Genomic DNA, 18,898 nt, shown 5'->3' on the forward strand with positions numbered 1-18,898 from the left:
GCCCTACCTCAAAGGGCTGTTGGTTGGGAGGATTAAATGAGATGATGAGCCCCGCGCACCATCACCAATGATGCTTATGCTTATAGGGAGCGGGGTGGGGAGCACCTCTGCTCTCCATGCATGACTTCATGAATCCTTTTTTTTTTTTTTTTAAAGATGGAGTCTCGCTCTGTCGCCCAGCTTGGAGTGCAATGGCACAGTCTTGGCTCACTACAATCTCTGCCTCCTGGGTTCAAGTGATTCTCTTGCCTCAGCCTCCCGAGTAGCTGGGATTATAGGCGCCTGTGACCATGCCCAGCTAATTTTTGTTTTTATAGTAGAGACAGAGTTTCATCACGTTGGCAAGGCTGGTCTCGAGCTCCTGACCTCGTGATCCGCCCATTTCAGGCTTCCAAAGTGCTGGGATTACAGGCGTGAGCCACTGTATGTGATCTGGCCCATGGATCCTTTAACAGCCCTGTGAGGGGGGATCTGTCCTGTCCCTTTACTGATAGAGATGGTGAGGCACAGAGAGGTGGAGAGACTCACCCAGGATCACATAGCATAGGAGTGGCAGCAGCAGGATTTAAACGCTGGTCTCTTGCACTCCAGGGTCCACGTGCTAGCCAGTGCACCAGGCAAGGGATGAAGGACTTAATCGGAGAGCTTCTTTGGAATTGGAGTTGCAGAGGCTCTGGCTTCCTGTGCTGATCTCCTGCAAGCCGTCAGCCCCCAGTCACGTCTGTCAGCAGCTCTGAGAGCCCTCCCTGGGCCTCTCACCTCCCACATGAGCAGGGAATCAGCAGGCAAGGTCCGGGCGGTGAGGATGGGGGATTTCCCGACTCACTTGAGATCCGTCACAACATTAATGTTAATTAAGCCTCGTTAATTCAGCCCTCTGCTTACACACAGCTCCTGACAGCAAATTATTCATAAGTGAGGCAGTAAATTTATCACTGCTTTTTCCAAACATTTAGCAGCAAAGATGGTGCCCCGGGAAAGGCAGAGAAGAGAACTGGAGGGCCAGTGATGCTTGGTTCCTGCTAGCCTGAACCCCCCAGGATCCTCATGGCCTAGAGAACAAGGTGGGGCTCCCCGGGAGAACTGGGTGAGGATGAACTCTGGCCTGCTCAGAGCAGACTGCCTGGAGATGCGGTGAGCACTGTCTCAGCACTGACTATCTGCTAGCTCTGTGCTCTGTGAACATCCCGTTCCCTTCGCTGTCCTCCCACAGTGCCTTGAAGCGTGTCCTGCACACAGTAGGGATCAGCAAAGGTGTGTTTGGATTTGGATGTGCAGCCCCGAGCCCACCTCCATGTCAGGAAAGCCTCGCTGCAGGGCAGTCTGATAGGAGAGTCAGTGGCCTCCGCAGGGACTGAGCACCCTGCATCATGAGGTGTGCAGCCAGCGCCAGACCGCTCTGCCGGGGCTGCTGGGAAGGGGTCTCTCCCTGTCATGGGTCATAGGAGCACTGTTGGAACCAGGATCAGACCCACATTCTGGGCCCGTGACCCCAGCCCCTTGCTAGGCCAGGTATCTACTCACCAGGTGAAGGCGAAGCCTCTCCTAGGTGTAGTGGGACCCCCTCGTCCTAGGTCCTGCTTCCTGCCTTGGCCTCAGACTGGGTCATGCCTGGCCCAATTGAGCAAACCTAGGCTTTGGGTACCTAGAATTGAAAAAAATTAATTAGAGCATTAAATGGCAGCCCTCTGGGAGAATCCCGCCATCTGGCTATCACGGGAGAGGCAAGAAAATCTATGCATATTTGTCTGCAGTGTGTGAGCGTCACATGAAGCCAGCTGTGCATGTGTGGGTGTGCAGTCTGTGTGCTGCAGTATGTGCCCAGCATGACATGCGTGTCTGAGTATGTTCAGTATGTGGTGCACAACTGAGTGTGCAAGTGGCGGTATGTGCCTTGCTGTATGCACAGGTGCCCATCTGCAAGTACCCGTGCTATGTGCACGTGCCTGAGTGTCTGCACATCTGTCTGAACACACCTCTGTGTGTGTGGTCTGTGCCCAGGCCTGCCTTTTTGGTGCAGTGAGCCAGGCTGGGCTGTGTGCAGACAGGGAAGGCACTCATGACTCCTCCTGGCTGAGGTGGTGGGCACAGACAGCTGTGCGGAAGGTGGGACGGGGTAAGTGTGGCCAGTGCACAGCTGGCCTTGAGTGGGTGAAGCGGGGCAGGCATCCTTGCCCTCATTTGACGATGGGAAAACCCAAAACTGGAGCCTGGGCTCTGGGATTCCCTGCATGGTGCTCTTTCTGTTCCAGCGGGCTGCGGCCCTGGCTGGCACCTGTGCTTTGGCATCTTTATGCTGTTGGATTTTCATGGTGGCTCGAAGAGGTTTCTGAGAGAGTACCACCCCCACTACTCAATATTGCTCAGGGGGCAAGGTCAGGATTCCCACTGCACATCCTGTGCAGGAATCTTGAAACAGGATGAAACAGGAATCTTCCTGTTTCATGGAGGAGATATCAGGGCTGCTGGAGAATGCTGGGCCTGATAGTCCTCTGACTGCGGTGTGACCTGGGCCCATCCTGTCCCTGTCTGAACTTCAGGGGTGATTGTAAGAACTAAATGAGGAGACGTAGACAAAGGACTTCATAAACCACGAGATGAGGTGAGGTGATGTAGACAGATGAGGCCTGGCCCAGAGATGGCATCACACTATGATCAAGGCCAAAGCTGAGGCCCAAGTTCATGTGTCCCAGGGTTTCCTGAGGAGCAGGCCAGGAGGTGGGACCCAGGACAGAGGCAGGTGCCCTCCCAGCCTTGCAGACTCTGAACCTGTCCCCAGAACCATCTGCCTGGTGCGAGCACTCTCCTCCAGCTCCAGCCCCAGACACATGGCTCATGGCAGTGAAGTAGAGCAGGAACGGACCCAGAGAGCAGTGGGACCCAACCCCTCATCCAACTGGTGTTGACGCTGAGGCCCAGAGAGGGAGAGTGGCTTACCCAAAGCCACACAGCAGCTTGGGGGTAGAGCTGGGACCAAAACCTAGGCCTCCTGGCCCCTGGCTCTGTTCTCCTTGGTACCACACTGTCTTTGGCGAGAGAAAGAGGACACGAGCTAGTTCGCATGCCTGGAGAAAAGGATGTGGGAGTGCCACCCAACTGGAGAGCACTGGAACAGACCAGAGCCCCACTTCCTGCATGAATGGAGGAGCTGAAGCAAGACTTCAATGATTACTGCTTTTCCTATGTATGCAGAATGCTGGAGGGTAAACAGGGTTTGTGTCTGGGGCTGTACATTCTGTATAGATGAAAAGCCCCAGGCTTCCAGATTGCCTGCATGCGATGCCTTCAGCACGTGCTCCCTCAGTGCCTGCCTCCACCGAGCTGCTAGTCTGGTAGAGAAAGATGGTTGAGTGACACCAACGCAGGATGATGAAGCTGTGGGTCAGAAGAGGTCTCTGATCCCACATGGGGTCATGGAAAGCTTCCCAATAGAATAGAGAAGGGGAGGAGGGTCCTCCACTCCCAACTCCCAGAGAGTGAGGAACGCATGTGCCTCAGACACCCTGGTTCCCCAGCAGTCTGGGCCTCATAAGAGCTCATGCTTGGGCAGGCTCACCATTCACCCTGGAATGGGTGGCTGGGTACCTTCCAGCTTCCTCCCCAGCTCCTCTCCTGTGCCAGGGCCCGTGCACGTGGGTGGAGGAGAGGCCATTCTAGAGGCCCCTGGCTCCCTGTGGGGCTTAGGAGAGACTAGTGTGGGGGCAGGGGTGGAGGGGCAGGGCAGGTGGCCGCCGGACCTCCTGTGACCTCCACTCATTGCCTGTGTGTCCGGGTGGGCCAGTCTTGGCTGCCCCGCTTGGCGTTATAACCACTGTGGTGTTAGCCAGGGACGAGGCTTCTGAAGTAGCCTGCACTGAGCCCAGCTGGCTGCCCGGTGATAATTCCACCCACCTTGACCTTTTTCTCCAAGGAACAGCCCTTCTACTTTATACATGGAGAAAACAAGTCACAGAAGAACCAGGTGGCCCAGGCTGACAGAGGCTAGGCCTCCAGATGCCCTTTTAAACACATTGCAGCAAAAACTTCTTCAGGACTCAATGTGTACAAAGCCTGGTGGTGGGGCTGCCACAGGGCTGAGAAAAAGGGAGGAGGAACTTCGGTCACTGAATATTTTCTGTGTGCCATCCCTTATGTCGGGCACTGATAGATGTGATCTAGCAACCAACTGCCCTCCGAGTCAGGATCTACCACCACTTTTTTAAATGAGGAAACATGGGCTCAGAGCGGTCCAGTAGCCTGCCTGAGGTCTCTTAGCTAGTAAGGGACAAAGGCGTGATTTGAGTCCTGCGTTCCTTCACCTGTTTTGGTGGGAGAATGGCCATGTCAGGCAGCAGATTGGGATCTTCCAAACCTTAGTTCTGGGAGGAGGGTTCACTTGCAGGAAAGACCAAGGTGAGTGGAATCATTGGGCAGCCGGCAGTGCTCACTGGGAGGGCTGTTTAAAAGTGGCTTCCTCTTCAAGCTGTAGTGGGACCTGTCTTATTGGGGGAGCCATGCCAGCTCAGAACCCCTAGGCTGATGGGCACCCCTCTGTAAGGGGCTCTGAGAAGTGGCCGGTGTGGCTGAGGTATGGGCCAGGATGCCAGTGGGCAGTGAGGGTTTGCTGGGCACATGACCCCACTCCTTTCCTCTTCTTGCCTCCCACAGCTGTGTCTGCCCCCTTCTGCCCAGCTCTGGCTGGAGGCACTGAGCTGGGGCTTGTGGCCATGAACTGTCCCCATACTGCTCGCCCTGTGGCTGGCCTCAGATGGGTGGGTGGTCCTGACCAGAGCCCCTAGCCCCGGCCCTGCCAGAACCAACGCCCGGAGGCATGGCCACCTCCGCAGGTCTTACCTAACTGCAGGGCATGCCAGCATCTAGCAGGTCCCTGGCACACAGGAGGCCTGCTGCTTGATTATTTTGGCTTCTAGCAGCAGAGACCTGAGACTTTCCAGGTAGCACAGGAGTCAGCAGAAAGCTTGGCCTTCCCAGAACATGGGACAGAGAAGGTGCCCTGGACAGGGCGGGGTGAGGGGAGGCTGCTGGTGGCCCCTCACTGAGCCTTTCTGCAGTGGGCCTGGGGACCCCCTCTGCCATGCGCATTTGCCAAGCAGTCCAGTGGCTGCGCGTGGGCCTGCCTGTCCTCCCCCACTTTGGCATGGTTGTCTCCCAGGAAACGGGGAATTTTCTCTCATTCCCATCATTAGGGTGCCAGGGCAAACAAACAGTCTAATCCAGATGAGCCCTGGGCCACAATCACACTCTCTTTGGGGGTTTTCTCTTCACTTGGAGCAATGTTGAGAAGGCTAGAGTAATTGGTATTCCACCCAGGTTAATAGAACTGCTGCCTCCTCGGTATTATGCCTTAATTTCCTTTATCGCTCAGCAAGTTAGAATTCATCGCCCCTTTCCTTTCTTTTTCCCACCGAAACCTATCACCAGCCTGTCTGCTGGGTAAAGTCATTTCGTGGCAGCTCTTGGCTCCTTTCCACTTCCCTGGGAATCTTTCTGACCAGAGCCAAAGAACAAGGAGGGGTGAAAAATCCATTTGTACAAAGTGGGGATCTCCTGTTGAGAGCTTATTTCCCTCCCCGTTCAAGAGGAAGGAACGTGTTCAGCCTCCAGCCAGCACGGCTGACTGAGTCCCCTGTCGCTGAGAGCATTCAAGAGGGTGAATGGCCATATGTCAGCGGTGGGAACAGAGGATTCCTGCACTGGTAGGGGTTGGGGGAAAGGGACAGGCCTTTGCCACTCCTGGCGCCTGGATTAGATTAGAAGCTTCTGGGGTTTTGTTCTGTTTGTGAGTCTAAGATGTGTGATTTAAAACTGGAAAGATTCTGTGACTCATTGGTCCTGACGTTCAGCGGAATAAGCCTGAGTACTTGTAAACTGTGTTTTACGATTCTCAGATCCTCTCTGAGACAAGGAGATTCTGTTCTGTGATTCAAAGACTATCTTATGATTCCTTAAGTCTCTTCAGTGGCAGTTCTGTTCCTGATGGGTCTTGGGAGGAGTGGAATTGCTTTGCTGAAGTTGCCATGGGAGCTCGAGGCTGCTGTGGCCCCTTTTCTCGTGTATGAAATCCAAGGGCTGGGCCACATGGCCTCGGGGCCCGGGTTCCAGGTGTATTCTGCCTGCAGCCCCCTTGGCTCCACTGGAGCCTCCCACAGGCCCTATGAGGACTGGCCGCTCCCCAGCACCTCACTGGACCCAAATGCTTTTCCAGCTGAGCCATGCCCCTTGCCTGTCTGCCCCCGGCCCTCTCCCATTCCAACAGGGAGGCAACCCAGCTCTCCCCAAAGTCCCTGCAGGAAAGCTGGAGCAGTGGGCGAGTGGTGGTGTTAAGAAATAAGCTGCATGATTGACGAGAGCTCTGCCTGCTTTTGTGGGGATGTGCAATTTACCATGAATTTCAACATTACAACCTCTCGTAATTCCCACCCCCTGAGGTGGTTAGCCCCATTTTATTGATGAGGAAGCTGAGGCTCTAAGAGGTTAAGTCACTCAAGTATAATCATACAGGTTGTTCCCAGGCCCTGACTCTGGATCACCTGCTGTAGTACGGCCCTAGGGTGCCTGAGCAGCATGACGAAACTCTGTCTCTACAACAACAAAAATTTAAAAATTTAAAAAAAAAATTAGCTGGGCATGGTGGTGCACACCTGTGGTCCCAGCTACGTGGGAAGCTGGGGTGGGAGGATGGCTTGAACCTGCCAGGTTGAGGCTGCAGTGAGCTGATATACCAGTGCACTCCAGCCTGGCCAACAGAGGGAAACACTGTCTCAAAAAAAAAAAAAAAAAAAGGCATTGATTGGCCCAAGGTCATATGGCTTGAGGCAGGACCAGAACCCAGGTCATCTCATTCCTAATGCAGTGCAAGCAAAGGAAAAAGTGAGAGGTGGACATTCATCATAGAGTCTATAGCCAAACTGAGAAACAAGAACCCCAGGTGTAACAGCCACAACCCAGAACAAAAGGAGATGGGTCTTGGTTAGACTCCGGGGTGGTGACGTCACTCATCTCCCCTCTCTGGGCCTCAGTGCCCCGGCGGTAAAACAAGGACGCCTTGGTGACCTTGGTGGTCTCCAAGCTCACATCATGTTAGGTTCCAGCCTAACATGAGCCCGAGGCCAGGAATCTGCTTGTTGGGTAGGGGTTGTGGACCACACGCTCACACCTCCCTGTTGGAACCAATCCTGAATCTCTAAAGAGCTTCAGAATGGACCCCATTTCCCTCCAAATGCACTGAGAAGCCAGAAGCAGCCTTCTCCATCTGCTTTCAGAATCCACCTTTTCCTTCTGGAAAAACATAGTTCCTCGGAGCAGGCTTCCTTAGCCCCTACTACTGCCAGCCAACATCACCCCTTTCTTTGAGGACCAACTTAAAATGTCTCTCTTCCAGGCAATGAGCCCTCCCCAGGCCTGCCTCCTCTCCCTCCAGCAGACCTTACTCACAGGCAAGGGAGATGCGGGCTTGGAGACCACCAAGGTCAGCGTCCTTGTTTTATAGCTGAGGCACTGGGGTCCAGAGAGGGGAGATGAGTGACGTCAACACCCTGGAGTCTAACCAAGATGCATCTCCTTTTGTTCTGGGTTGTGGCTGTTACACCTGGGGTTCTCCATTGCTCGGTTTGGCCATAGACTCTCTGAAGGAAGGTCCACCTCTCACTTTTTCCTTTGCTTGCACAGCATTAGGGATGAAACAACCTGGGTTCTGGTCCTGCCTCAAGCTATATGACCTTGGGACAATCAATGCCTTTTTTTTTTTCTTTAAGACAGTGTTTCCCTCTGTTGCCCAGGCTGGAGTGCAATAGCATGATCATGGCTCACTGCAGCCTCAACCTCCCGGGCTCAAGCCACCCGACCACCCCAGCCTCTCAAGTAGCTGGGACTACAGGTGTGTACCACCATGCCCAGCTAATGTTTTTTTGTATTTTTGTTTTTGTTGCCCAGGCTGGTATCGAACTCCTGGGCTCAAGTCATCTGCCTGCCTTGGCCTCCCAAAGTGCTGGCATTACAGGGATGCGCCACCATGCCTGGCCAATTCATGCCTTTTAAGGTCTTTACTTCCTAATCTCTCAAAGTGGGTGATGGCATCCTACCACACAGCTGACCCTGAGGAGCCAGGCCAAGGGACTGGGGATGGAGTCTCAAACCTGTCACTCAACTCCACACCTGCTAAGGACCCGGGACCAGTCTGCTAGATTTCTCTTGGGCTCAAGGAGTATATCCCAATCAGATAATTTCTTTGTTCCCCAGCGCCCCCATGATCCCCACCTCTGAGCTGAAGGTCTTCAGTAGCCCCTGCCTTCAGGGCCCTTCCACTGTCTCCATTGAGCCCTTGCTCTGAGCCACGTGCTCTGCTGTCTGCATCAGCTAGCAGCACACCTGTCTCCCCTCTGTGAGCGGGCACTGACCACACTGGCCCACACCACCCAGCCCCACCCCACACCTCTAGCACCCGCCTTCTGTCCCGTTCACTCTCACCTTGTGAGGTAACCCAGGCAGGCCTTTGAATGGTACACATGAAAACCTGACTCCTCTAGTGTCTAGGTGAGGAGGCTGAGGCACAGGAGGGTAAGGGGCGTGTGCAATGTCACCCCAGAGGTCAAGGGCAGCCTGGAGGGGTGCCCAGGGCTCCCGAGGCCCTGATCACTGAGAGGCTCTGGAACCCAGGCAGGGCTTTGCAGAACTCCCCAGAGAAGCCCTGCGAAGGCCTTTCTCACAGCCGAGGGCCCAGCTGTCACTAGGTGAGACTGGGAAGGGTTTGCATCTCCCTGAGCCCCGTTCTATGACAGTGGCCGAGCCATGTCATAGAGCAGCTTACTGAGCTGCTGAGATGACTTCTGAGTCCAGTCTGGTCTGGTGGACGGCTCCTGAGGTCTCCCCTGGCCAGTGGGGCCACAGATCTTCATCTCAGCACTGACGGCCAGGGTGGGCACAGCCTGGAAGGGGCTTCCTGTAGGCACTGCCTGGGGCTGGCTTGCCAAAAATACAGCAGCAAAATAAGCACCCCGTGGAGACTCGAGCTTGCTAACGTCCTACTTTGGTGTTGTGGGCCCTGGCTGGCCCCGGGCTGGAATCCACTCATTTCTGCTCTGTCAGAGGTGGGGGGATTTGGATGGGGGCATCATCAGACACCATGAACAGCTGATGCTTGAGCTGCCCTTCAAGGGTGGGAGAGTTTTGCCCATGGAGGTAGAAGAAGGGCTTCCGGCCTGGTAGGGCTATATGAGCAAAAGCACCTGGTATGAAGGCTGATGGCTTGTCCATAACCATCGAGTGGTTACTGGAGGCAGGTGATGGCCAGGGATGGGCCAGAGCAGTAGCAGGGCAGCTTGAAGTGTTCCTGAGTGTCCTGCTAAGGCAGTCGGTTATATTCAAGGGGAGATGGGAAGCCAGTAGGCAAGGAAAGATGGCTCTTTGATTATGGGGAGGGCTTTGGGAGGACAGTGACTACTGGCTCTGGATTTGTAGCCCCTGGAGCCACAGGAGTGGACTGTGAGGGGCTGGGGACCAAGCCACAGTTCCCTCGCTCTGTCAGCCTCACTCTAGGCCTGGTGGTGGATAAAACCTGTCTAAAAAGGAGAGGAACTTAGAGCTTATCTCATCCAACTAACCATGCCATGACGGAAGACAGCAAGGCGCAGAGGCGGCCAGAGACTTACATCAAGGCCACAGAGCAGAGCCAGTCCCTCCAGGCCAGGGGTGGCAGACGGCCCATTGCTAATGCCATTCTCAGTGAGATATTCTTAACCTCTCTCCAGAAAAGCTAGCAGACTCCCTGCACAGGCCTCAGCGATGTCACAGAGTGACACTTTAACCTGCAGACCTTCTGCTGGACACACAGGCGGGCACAGGCTCCCTGGATGACCAGCATGAGGCTGGGGGTGGCAGAGAGCTCACACCAGCCTCCTGGGCACAGCCTGCCCCACACTCCCTGGTGAGGAGCCCAGAGCCCAGCACAGAGGAGCACTCCAGAGAGGCAGCAGTCCCGCACCAGGAGATGGATTTCCCAATAACAGGTGCTGCCCGTTTATCACCAGGATGGGCCAGTGGGGTTCATCTTAGGAAATGCTTCTCCTACCAGCCTAATTGGTGAAAGCATTTGCGTTTTTCACTTAGCCAAGGCTGCTTCCTAGTGATTGCAGTCTCTACCTAGTGGGCAGAAGGGAGGGTGCTGCAGCAACCCACTGCTGACATCAGAGGCCCGAGTGCTCTGCCTGCCTGTGGGTAGCAGCGAGGGACCCACCCCCCCCACCCCCACAGGCAGGGGTCATCATTCAATCATTCGCTCCATCAGAGGAGTGTCTGTGCCTCGTGGGTCCTTGAGTCCCACAGCCTGGCCTCCTTGGCCCTGGCTGCAGAGTTCTGCTCTGGGAGCCCTGAGCTTCTGACTTGCAGTTAGTGGGGGCTGAGAGCCCAGAGAGGCCTGCCCCATGTCACACAGCATGTTGGTGGCAGAGCAGGGCTGGAATGAGATCTAGAACATTCTCCTCGACTGCAAAAGAAGAAGCAGAAGAGCTGCCCCTCCTTCCCTTAGGAAGCTGGTGGCAAGAACAGAGCCTGGAATGCAGGGGTCCTTGGCAAGCTCCAAGGTCAGCCCGCCCAAGGGAGGCAGAGCCATGGATCCATCAGCCCCAGGGGGCCTAGCTAGGGTTAGCCAGGAAGGTCCCCTGGTCAGAGGAGACCACATTTCCACTGGGGTAGGAGTGGAAGGGGAATGTGAGGTTGGGAACCTGGCAATGACTCTGGCTAGAGGGCCTAAAGGGTTTCGTGGCCTTGCCTTCTGGCCTCTGGAAGCTTCTACTTTAAGAATGCCATGAGTTTTCTTCTAGCTGTTTCTCTGGGACCCACAATCCCAGTGCCAAAATCCGGGGTGGGGCTGGCTGGAGCCTGGGAGAGGGCAGGAACGTGGTCATCTTCTCAGCGTGCTGCCTGCTCTCAGCAGCACCTTGCAGGCGCCAGCCAGGGACCCCTGCTGATCCCATCCCACCCACCTCCTCCCGGCCCCTCAGCTACAACTCGTTCAATACCTCCTGCATGCACAAATCACTGGGACAGGAAGGCGCCTTTGTCGGTCTGTCCCTCGGAGACGCTCTTCTTCCCTGTGGTGACAGGGAGGCCTACATACCCCAGCAAGGGCTTGGGCCTCCCTTGGTGACAGTGGGGCCAGGGTCCGGCAGTATCTGAGAGCAGCTGGGATGTACTGGGGCCTGGAGGAGGTGCTTGGCTGTGGGAAGCCCCAGGTGAGCCCTTTGGAGGAGCTTGCAACAGCACCAAGAACCACAACCTCTCCGTGTCATGGGGTCACAAATTCAGAAGGTCATCTGGAGGGGGCCCTTAGAGATGTGTTCACATGAGGAGACTGAGGCCCAGAATGGGAAGGGGTGACACTCCTTCCACCGCTGGGGTCCTGCCACTGCCTCCCATTCGTCTTTCCTCAGGCCTCCCGACCCTTACAACCTCATTTTCATGCCTTGGTGTTTTGGGGCAAAGGTGGACCACTTGTTTCTTGGGAAATAAATAGATTTACGGTCTTAGGATCTGGCTTGGTTAGAATTGTGTAACTCCTTAGTGGAATGGGTTGGAGGAGAGAACCCAGAAAATTTTGAGGGAAACTTCCCGATTTAAAAGCAAAGCCGCCCTCACCAAAAAGTGCTCCTTCTGCCACAGCCTCTTTATTCCGAATGGGGCGAATCCTTTGGCTCGAGCCCTTCATGTGTCTCCTTCCTCCTCAGCACCTGCAGCTTCTCAGTCTCCCCAGGTGGATGGGAGGGTGGGGGAAAGGGTGAATTTAGATGTCACCTGCTGATGGATGATGGTGGCTCGAGCCCCAGAGCCCGCTGGGTAGCACAAAGCCACTCACCGTGTCCCACCCACCACATATGGGTGCTGGCTGCCTGTACCCTACTGTCAGGAGACTGTGGGAACCGTTTGCCTCCTGGGAACCGCGGGCCTCGAGTAGTCAGAGACTGTCCGCATGTGGACTTCTGGACTCAGATAAACAGTTCCTTGCAAGGAAGGCGTCAGAGGCTGCCATCCGCAGGTTATCTACATCTCGAACTCTGGCGGTAGCTGTCATGGAGTCTTGTCACAGGGGCTTAGGGTGCAAATCAGAGTGTTACAGCCTTAGAACCTTAGGTCCCTAGAGTGTCAGCAGCAGAGCCAGGTGGAAGCTGTTTGCAATGTTATAATGGACCCACGGGATCTTTAAACTGAGGGCTTTGGGAACATCACATGTCCAGGGAGGGGTTAGGATTTGAATCCAGTGCTGCTGGACCCCAGATCTGCTGGCGATGGGCTGTGGCTGTCACCCCCACCCCCACTTCCAACCATGCAGCTCCATTTTAATCTGTTTTATATGTTGGGGGTTCACTTGGGAAAAGGGTTCCTCTGCTTAAAAATAGTTTGCCAGGCCCTGTGCTGAGCCCCAGCTCCGTGCCAGGACCCGCCACAGCCTGAGAGGGTGGCTCTGGCAGTGGGACAGCCAGCAGGCCAGGGTCCCCGGGTGGGGTACAGGTTGCTCTGGGCCACGGTCTCCTCCCCCTCTCATTACTGTTGTGTCGTTGCTGCAGCCAGAGAACACTCCGGGTCTGTCGTCCTGTTGACTGGGGTGACAGTTTAATAGTAGCTTCCTGGACTGTCATTTAAATCTGCCTGCCAGGTTAGTAGGCCAGGGGTGGGCTGGCACACCCCCTGCCCCCACCCTGGATCTTCATTCTGCTGGAAGCGGTCGTCCTGGCAACGCCGGGGCCTGGTGAGCTCTATGGAAGGGTAACTGTTGGTGGGAGCAGCCCTTTCATCTCCCCGACCCGGGTACAAGTGGCCCAGCTGCCTTAGGGCTGGGCTGCAGGGCCAAAGCCAGCCACCCTGCACTGGCCCACGCCTGTGGGCCCACTGGCCCACAGCCGAGTCCCTTCTCTGCACCCAGCTCTCCAGTGTGGGGGCTTTACCTTTGCTCTCTACCTCTCAACTGCCCTAGGAGGGGAAAGAACCTGCCCAGGTTGCTGAGCAACGATGTTGAGCTGGAATCCATCTTTCTTAGGGGTCGCTGCTCTGCCTTCAGAGAACATTCTCTAGAGCCCAAGACCTGTCTACAGAAACCAGAGATCAGTCAGAGCCTGTAAGGCTGACAGCTCTCTCATCTTCCTGTTCTAGGTGGCCAGGTATACATTCTCTCTGTCCTTTCCTGGGCCCTTCTCTAGACATGTCTCTGCTCTGAGGATTGGGGTCTCCAGTGGGGTCCCTGCAGCTTCACTCTGGGCTCTATGCTCTGTGAACACCTTGTTCTATTTTTTATGGCCTAGTGGGGCTGGCCCAGAGGCAGACGGCTAAGTACAAGTACCAGGCTGCTGTGTGAACATGGGCCAGTCCCTCCCTTCTCTGCACCTCATCTAATCATTTGTAGGATGAGAGGCTTACGCCCTAGCAGTGTTTTCCTAGGTGTGGTTCATTGGACCACTTGTTTCTTGGGGAATAAACAGATGTGGCATCTGAAAAAGGAGTTCCTTGGTTAAACAAGCTTGGAAGACTGGAGGAAACAATCAGATATCCTCACTGCAGTCCTTCTCAGGGCCTTTATAAACCGGTGGGCATCATGCATCTTCAAGGGGGAAAATAGTGTCTATCCTAAATATCCTGGTGCATGGCCACCCCTGGGCTCTGTCCTGCCTCATACCCCTCTCCTCTGCTAGGGGCCGATTTTCTGTCTTGCACAGCCTCACAAAATCCCAAAGGAAGCTCTGGCAGCCTGGAGCCTTGGGGTTTTTTGGCTGCTGGAGAGCAGTCCTGTGTTTAGCAAGAGGCTGGATGGGTCCCTGGGTGAGCTCAAGGAAAGCCAGGCCCCTGTGCCAGGCCTCTGCAGGGCAGCTTGGTGCACAACTTGGTGAACAACTTCACCAGGGCAAGTTGTTCCCTGGCCTGGTGGATCTCCAGGTCCCTTGCCACTCACCTCGTCCCAGCCCCTAATGGTCACTCTGCTCACTCCTCCATGCCCCCAAGCCCCATTATCCTTCTTCCTGGAATGCTCTTCACTGCTTTCTTCACTCCCACAGTTTGGCTGACTCCTCTTCTTTGAACACAGTGCCCCTGCTCCAGGAAGCCTTCCCTGACCCCTGGGCCAGGTCAGGTGGCCCTTGCCTGGCTTGCTGGCCACAAAGTGAGATTGGGAGTCATTATCTGGGTTCAAGTGCAGCCCTCCCAGGGACATGTGCTGTGACCTTGAGCGGTCACTTCTCACTAGGCCTTGGCTTCCAGGCATGTAACATGGGAGACCCACGTAGGGGGACTCAAGACTCTGGAGTCCAACATGGCAGGACATTCGGATTGCCAAGAGGAAGCCACACGGAGCAGTGCCCCTGGGCAGCCCGGACTGATCTTTATTTTGAAGCCTCGTCTCTGCACTGGGGCTCCAGGATGTGTGTGGGAGGGGAGCAGCATGGGAAGGATGTCTCTAGAGGTGGGGGAAGCCAGGAGGTGCTGAGTGATTCTAATAATTTCATAGGATCACAGACACTCAGTGTGGAGAGGGCCTTAAGACTTAGTCAGCGCCACACCTCCATTCCCTAATGAGGAGGAGGCAGGCTCAGAAGGTTTGAGGGATGGGCCCAGTGTTACACACACAGCAGCTGGGGCCAGGGCTGTGACTTCACACACCTCTAACTTGCGCCTTTTTGCTTTTCAGTTCATAAAGCTTTGGGGCTATCCTTATCTTATTTGCTTCTCACAATGACCCTGTGTGTCCCGTGAAGCAGGGATGGTATCCTTGAGTGCAGACGAAGAAAGTGCAGCTCAGAGGAGTCGTGTAACTTGCGTAAGGTCACACAGCCTACAAGTGGCAGGGCACAGTTTGATAGACCAAGGACTGTCTGGTGCTTTCCTTGGCCCATGTTCTTGTTATAAATAGCATTTCCCACTTCCTTTGTCCTGGATTTCCCACTATCCCCCACTCTACCCTGGGGTCAACCCCTCCTCACTGCCCCTAGGATCCCCTAGTCCTTTGTGGCAGCCCATCTGTTGCCATGGCATCAGATTATGATGTCGCAGACCCTGGTTGACTATGTATCACTCCTGGGCTGAGGGACTCACAGAGGTGGGCATTGTCCAAGGGGCAGACTGGCATGGGGGGACATAAATCCCTGGAAACAGGGAGCCATGAGCCCAGCTGCGGAATCACCCTGGGAACCAGAGCCAAGGCCAGCAGAGTAGGGGTCTGGCATGGCTTGCTCTGACAGCCTTAGAACGGCAGCACAGCCCTCATCTCATGGCAGGGCTGATATGGTCTCTTCACGAGGGACTATTGGGCTCATTGCACTGAACGGCCCGACACGGGGTGTTCACTAGGATCTCCCAGAAGAGTCTTTTTGCCTTTTGTCCTTGTGACAAAGCTGCATGGGAAAGCCACATCCCCACTTGCCCAGGTTCACCCCGAGGTGGCTATGCCAGGAGTCAGTCTCCACTCTGACTCCAGATCCTTCCATGTGATCCCACTTCCGGTGGGGCCCTCCAGCGTGCTTTACTCTAGTCCCCACTCCTGGCCATCCATTAGCAGAGCAAAAGCCGTCCCAGGCCTGGGTTTATTCTGCTGCACACTTCTGGGCACATTCCAGGAGACCTGAGAGGTGTTTCAGTACATTTGAGGACTCTCGGGTCCTCATTCTTAGCCTGGTAACACTGAGGTGGCCGAGGGTCTGAATGGAAAGAGATCAAGCTTTGGCAGCTGCCACATAGAGTTGAAATCACACTTCTGCCACCTAACACCCTCACCTCTAAGCCTTAATATCCTCTTCTGTACAATGGGATTAACAACAGCTACCAAGATAGCTGTGAGGAGTCACTGGGATATTGGGTGAAAGGTGCCAGGCCAGAGCCAAAAGGTGCCAGGCCAGAGCCAGAGTGGAAAATCTCCAAGCCGGTCCAGCCAGTGAACAAATCTGTTCCCAAAACCACCACCACAGGGCACTCTCCCTGCAGCTGCCATTTCCCAGCCGGGGCTGACCTCGAAGCTGCCCTCTGGGACAGCAGTAGTGTTTTTGGCTGCTCTGGCCTCCTTGCCCAGTGCCTGCAGGGCTTGGCACATGGAGGGAGGACAAGCTCACCCCCAGGCTTTCAGAATCCCAGGCAGGGCAGGGTTTTTGGGGGGTATCTGGTTGTCCTGTGCCCAGTGACAGAGCCCCATCATCACCTTCTTCAAGCCTGCCCTGATGTTTTGGGCACATCTGACCAGACATCCTTGCCAGACTTGCCTACTTGCTTTTAATTCCCAGAGACTGGGCTGGGCTGATTCTGTGTTCTCAGTGCAGAACGTAGAACAGAAGTAAGGTTCATTGAATGTGGAACTGAAGCTTGCACAGGGCTTGCTCACCTACTGTAAGGTTTTTCTTCCACATCTGATACTGCTGAATGTTTATCTGGGGAGCCATGGTGGGGATGAGCAGGCATCTGACTGTGGGTTCAGATTGTGACCCTGCTCCCCCCATATGTGACCTTGGACATGTAACTTAACATCTCTGGGCCTGGATTTCCTCATACGTCAAATGAGTACATAGCAGGCCCCTTGCCATGAGGTTTCTTGGGTAAAAACACCTGGCAGAGACTGGCACAGGGGAAGCACCCAGTAAGTGTTAGAATGAGAAAAAGAAGAAACTAGGATATACATTTTTTTTTGGATGCTGAGCTTCTTGTGAGGGAAAAACCACTGGTGTTCACATTAGGAAATTCCCCAGGTGCTGTGGTTCATATTGGTACTTACTTTAAGATGATTATGGACTAGGATTTACCAATAGGTGGTATTCGTATCTATCACTGACAATGACCTCTCAGTGCAGGAAACAGGGCGGGCTGCTCCAGGGCCCTGGGCTGAGAGGCAGGAGAGCTGTTCTTATCCCTGCCGTGCTGTATTTCCCTAAGCCAGCCCCTTTCCCTTTCTGGGCCTCAATCCACACATCTGAAGGTGGACTCTGAGTCCTCAGGTTTCTTCTAGTTCTGCACATACAGAGGCATTCTTCTAAGCAAAGTGTGAAGAAAATTCATCTTAGAATGCAGATGTACTGCAAAGATTCCACTGAAGAGGACAGGCATGGAACAGATTCAGAGACCCAGTCTCTCTCACCTAATCCCTGCCAGGCTACCCGGAGGATGGGGAGCAGGCCTGCAGCCCCAGAAGCACCCAGAGGGCCTGTGGATAGATTTGAATAAAGGTGGTCCATGGAAGTAGCTTCCTCGGGAGAAGGCAAGTCCCAGAGCTGCAAGTATGGAGCAGAGGCTGGGTAGCTGTGCTCGCATTTGGCTCAGTGTCCCCCACTGAGACCTACCACCCCAAGCTGGATTCTTGTGAATTTGACAGTCCCTGTGCTGCAGGGACAGGGAAGAAAGCAAACCATGTTGGACTCGTGATCAGTGATGATCTAGAACAGAGATCATCGAAATACAGGCCACAGGCCTCGCCTGTCCCCAGTGTTTGTAAATAAAGTTTTATTGAAACATAACCATGCTCACTTATTTATCTAATGTCTCTGACTGCTTCTGCCCCATAGTAGCAGGGTCGAGTGGTGTGACAGAGACCATTTGGCCCTCAAAGCCTAAATAGCTACTATCTGGCCCTTCACAGAAAAAGTTTGCCAACCTCTGCCCTAGAAGGACACTCAGCGGATTGTGGGAGCTCAGGAGGCTCCCACATCAAGAATAGAGGTGATACTTAAGCCCAGTGTGTAATGGAAACAAGGCGGGAGGTGGGGGAAAGGGCTTTCAGACTAAAGACAGTTTGGACAAGGCATGATGGTATAAAAAGCATGGGGTATGTAGGGACCTACCTGCAGCTGAGGTGGGGCTAGCCACCCACCTTCCCCTATGAGGAGGGGAAGATGAGGGAGTGGGGCAGGCTGGGGCCACGGGACTTCTCAGCCCCTGGGGAGAGGCCGCATGCTATGGCCCCTGATGTTAAATCCATCCCAGGCTCATTCCAGGGGGGGACTTTGGTGGTCTGAGCGCCCCAAGGCCTGGGGTAAGTCACTGCTGTGCTGAGGTATCCTCTTTTAGGCTGAAAAGAGACCCCCACCGCCGCCCCCTGCCGCCTTCATTTCTGGGCCTCCTGATCTGGAACTACCACACCTGAAAGCTTATCTCTCACCAGATCACCCTCCCTTTTCCTGATGAAGAAACTGTGAACCAGAAAAGCGCCATGATGTGCTTGAGGGTACAGAGCAAAATAGCACAGCAGTGACTCGAATCCAGACCTCCGGACTCCCTGCCCAGTGCTCTCTTCCTCACCTTGTTCTGTAGCGGGTCCTGGACGCTTGGTCCAGCAGGAACAGGGCATGTGTGAGTTCGATGCAGATGAGCCCCCAATAATTCAGAGGCCTAGGGCTGCTATGGAGGGTGCAGGGTGTCAGGGGTGGAGTGTTCAAGGCCCCTTCCGGTCTCCAACACCCCCTGCTACTAGGGGTACCCAGGCAGCCTCAGTTCCACCATGGAAGGCCTGACAGGGCAACTGCTCTCCCCCGGGCCTGCTAGGTGCGCCCAGTGCTGTGCTGCTGCTTGGGAAGAAGCTGGGGTACCTTGTGACATGGGCAGCCATCTCCTTTCCTCTCCTTGATCTGGAAACTCTAGTTCCTCTTAGGACAAGACACAGAAAGCAGCAAAGAACCAATCTGGGGATGGTACCCATATTCTTATCTCAGCTCTGTTACCAGCTGTGAGCTCTCAGCCTGCTATATCCCCTGTGTGGGCACAGAACCCCATTCCTTCAGCTTCTAATTGAGACTCAAACCCTGAAAACAACAGTAGCCGCCACTTCTCCAGCATCTGCCATGTGCCTGAGTCTGCTGCGGGTTCTTCATACATTATAACTTCTTGTTGCTCCTCCTCACCGCCTTTTGTCTTCCTCTCCCTATTCTATAGATAAGAAAATGTACACTCA

The 18,898-nt window shown here is 54.7% G+C and overlaps 1 protein-coding gene across 28 annotated transcripts in view; it reads left to right on the forward strand.

The window, feature by feature from the left end:
• The window catches only part of LRP8 (LDL receptor related protein 8), an 81,291-nt gene that overhangs the window by 18,522 nt on the left and 43,871 nt on the right, over nt 1–18,898 (forward strand). The gene's annotated exons all lie outside the window — the stretch shown is intronic.

Source organism: Macaca fascicularis, chromosome 1, assembly GCF_037993035.2.
Source record: "Macaca fascicularis isolate 582-1 chromosome 1, T2T-MFA8v1.1".
Classification (NCBI taxonomy): domain Eukaryota; kingdom Metazoa; phylum Chordata; class Mammalia; order Primates; family Cercopithecidae; genus Macaca; species Macaca fascicularis.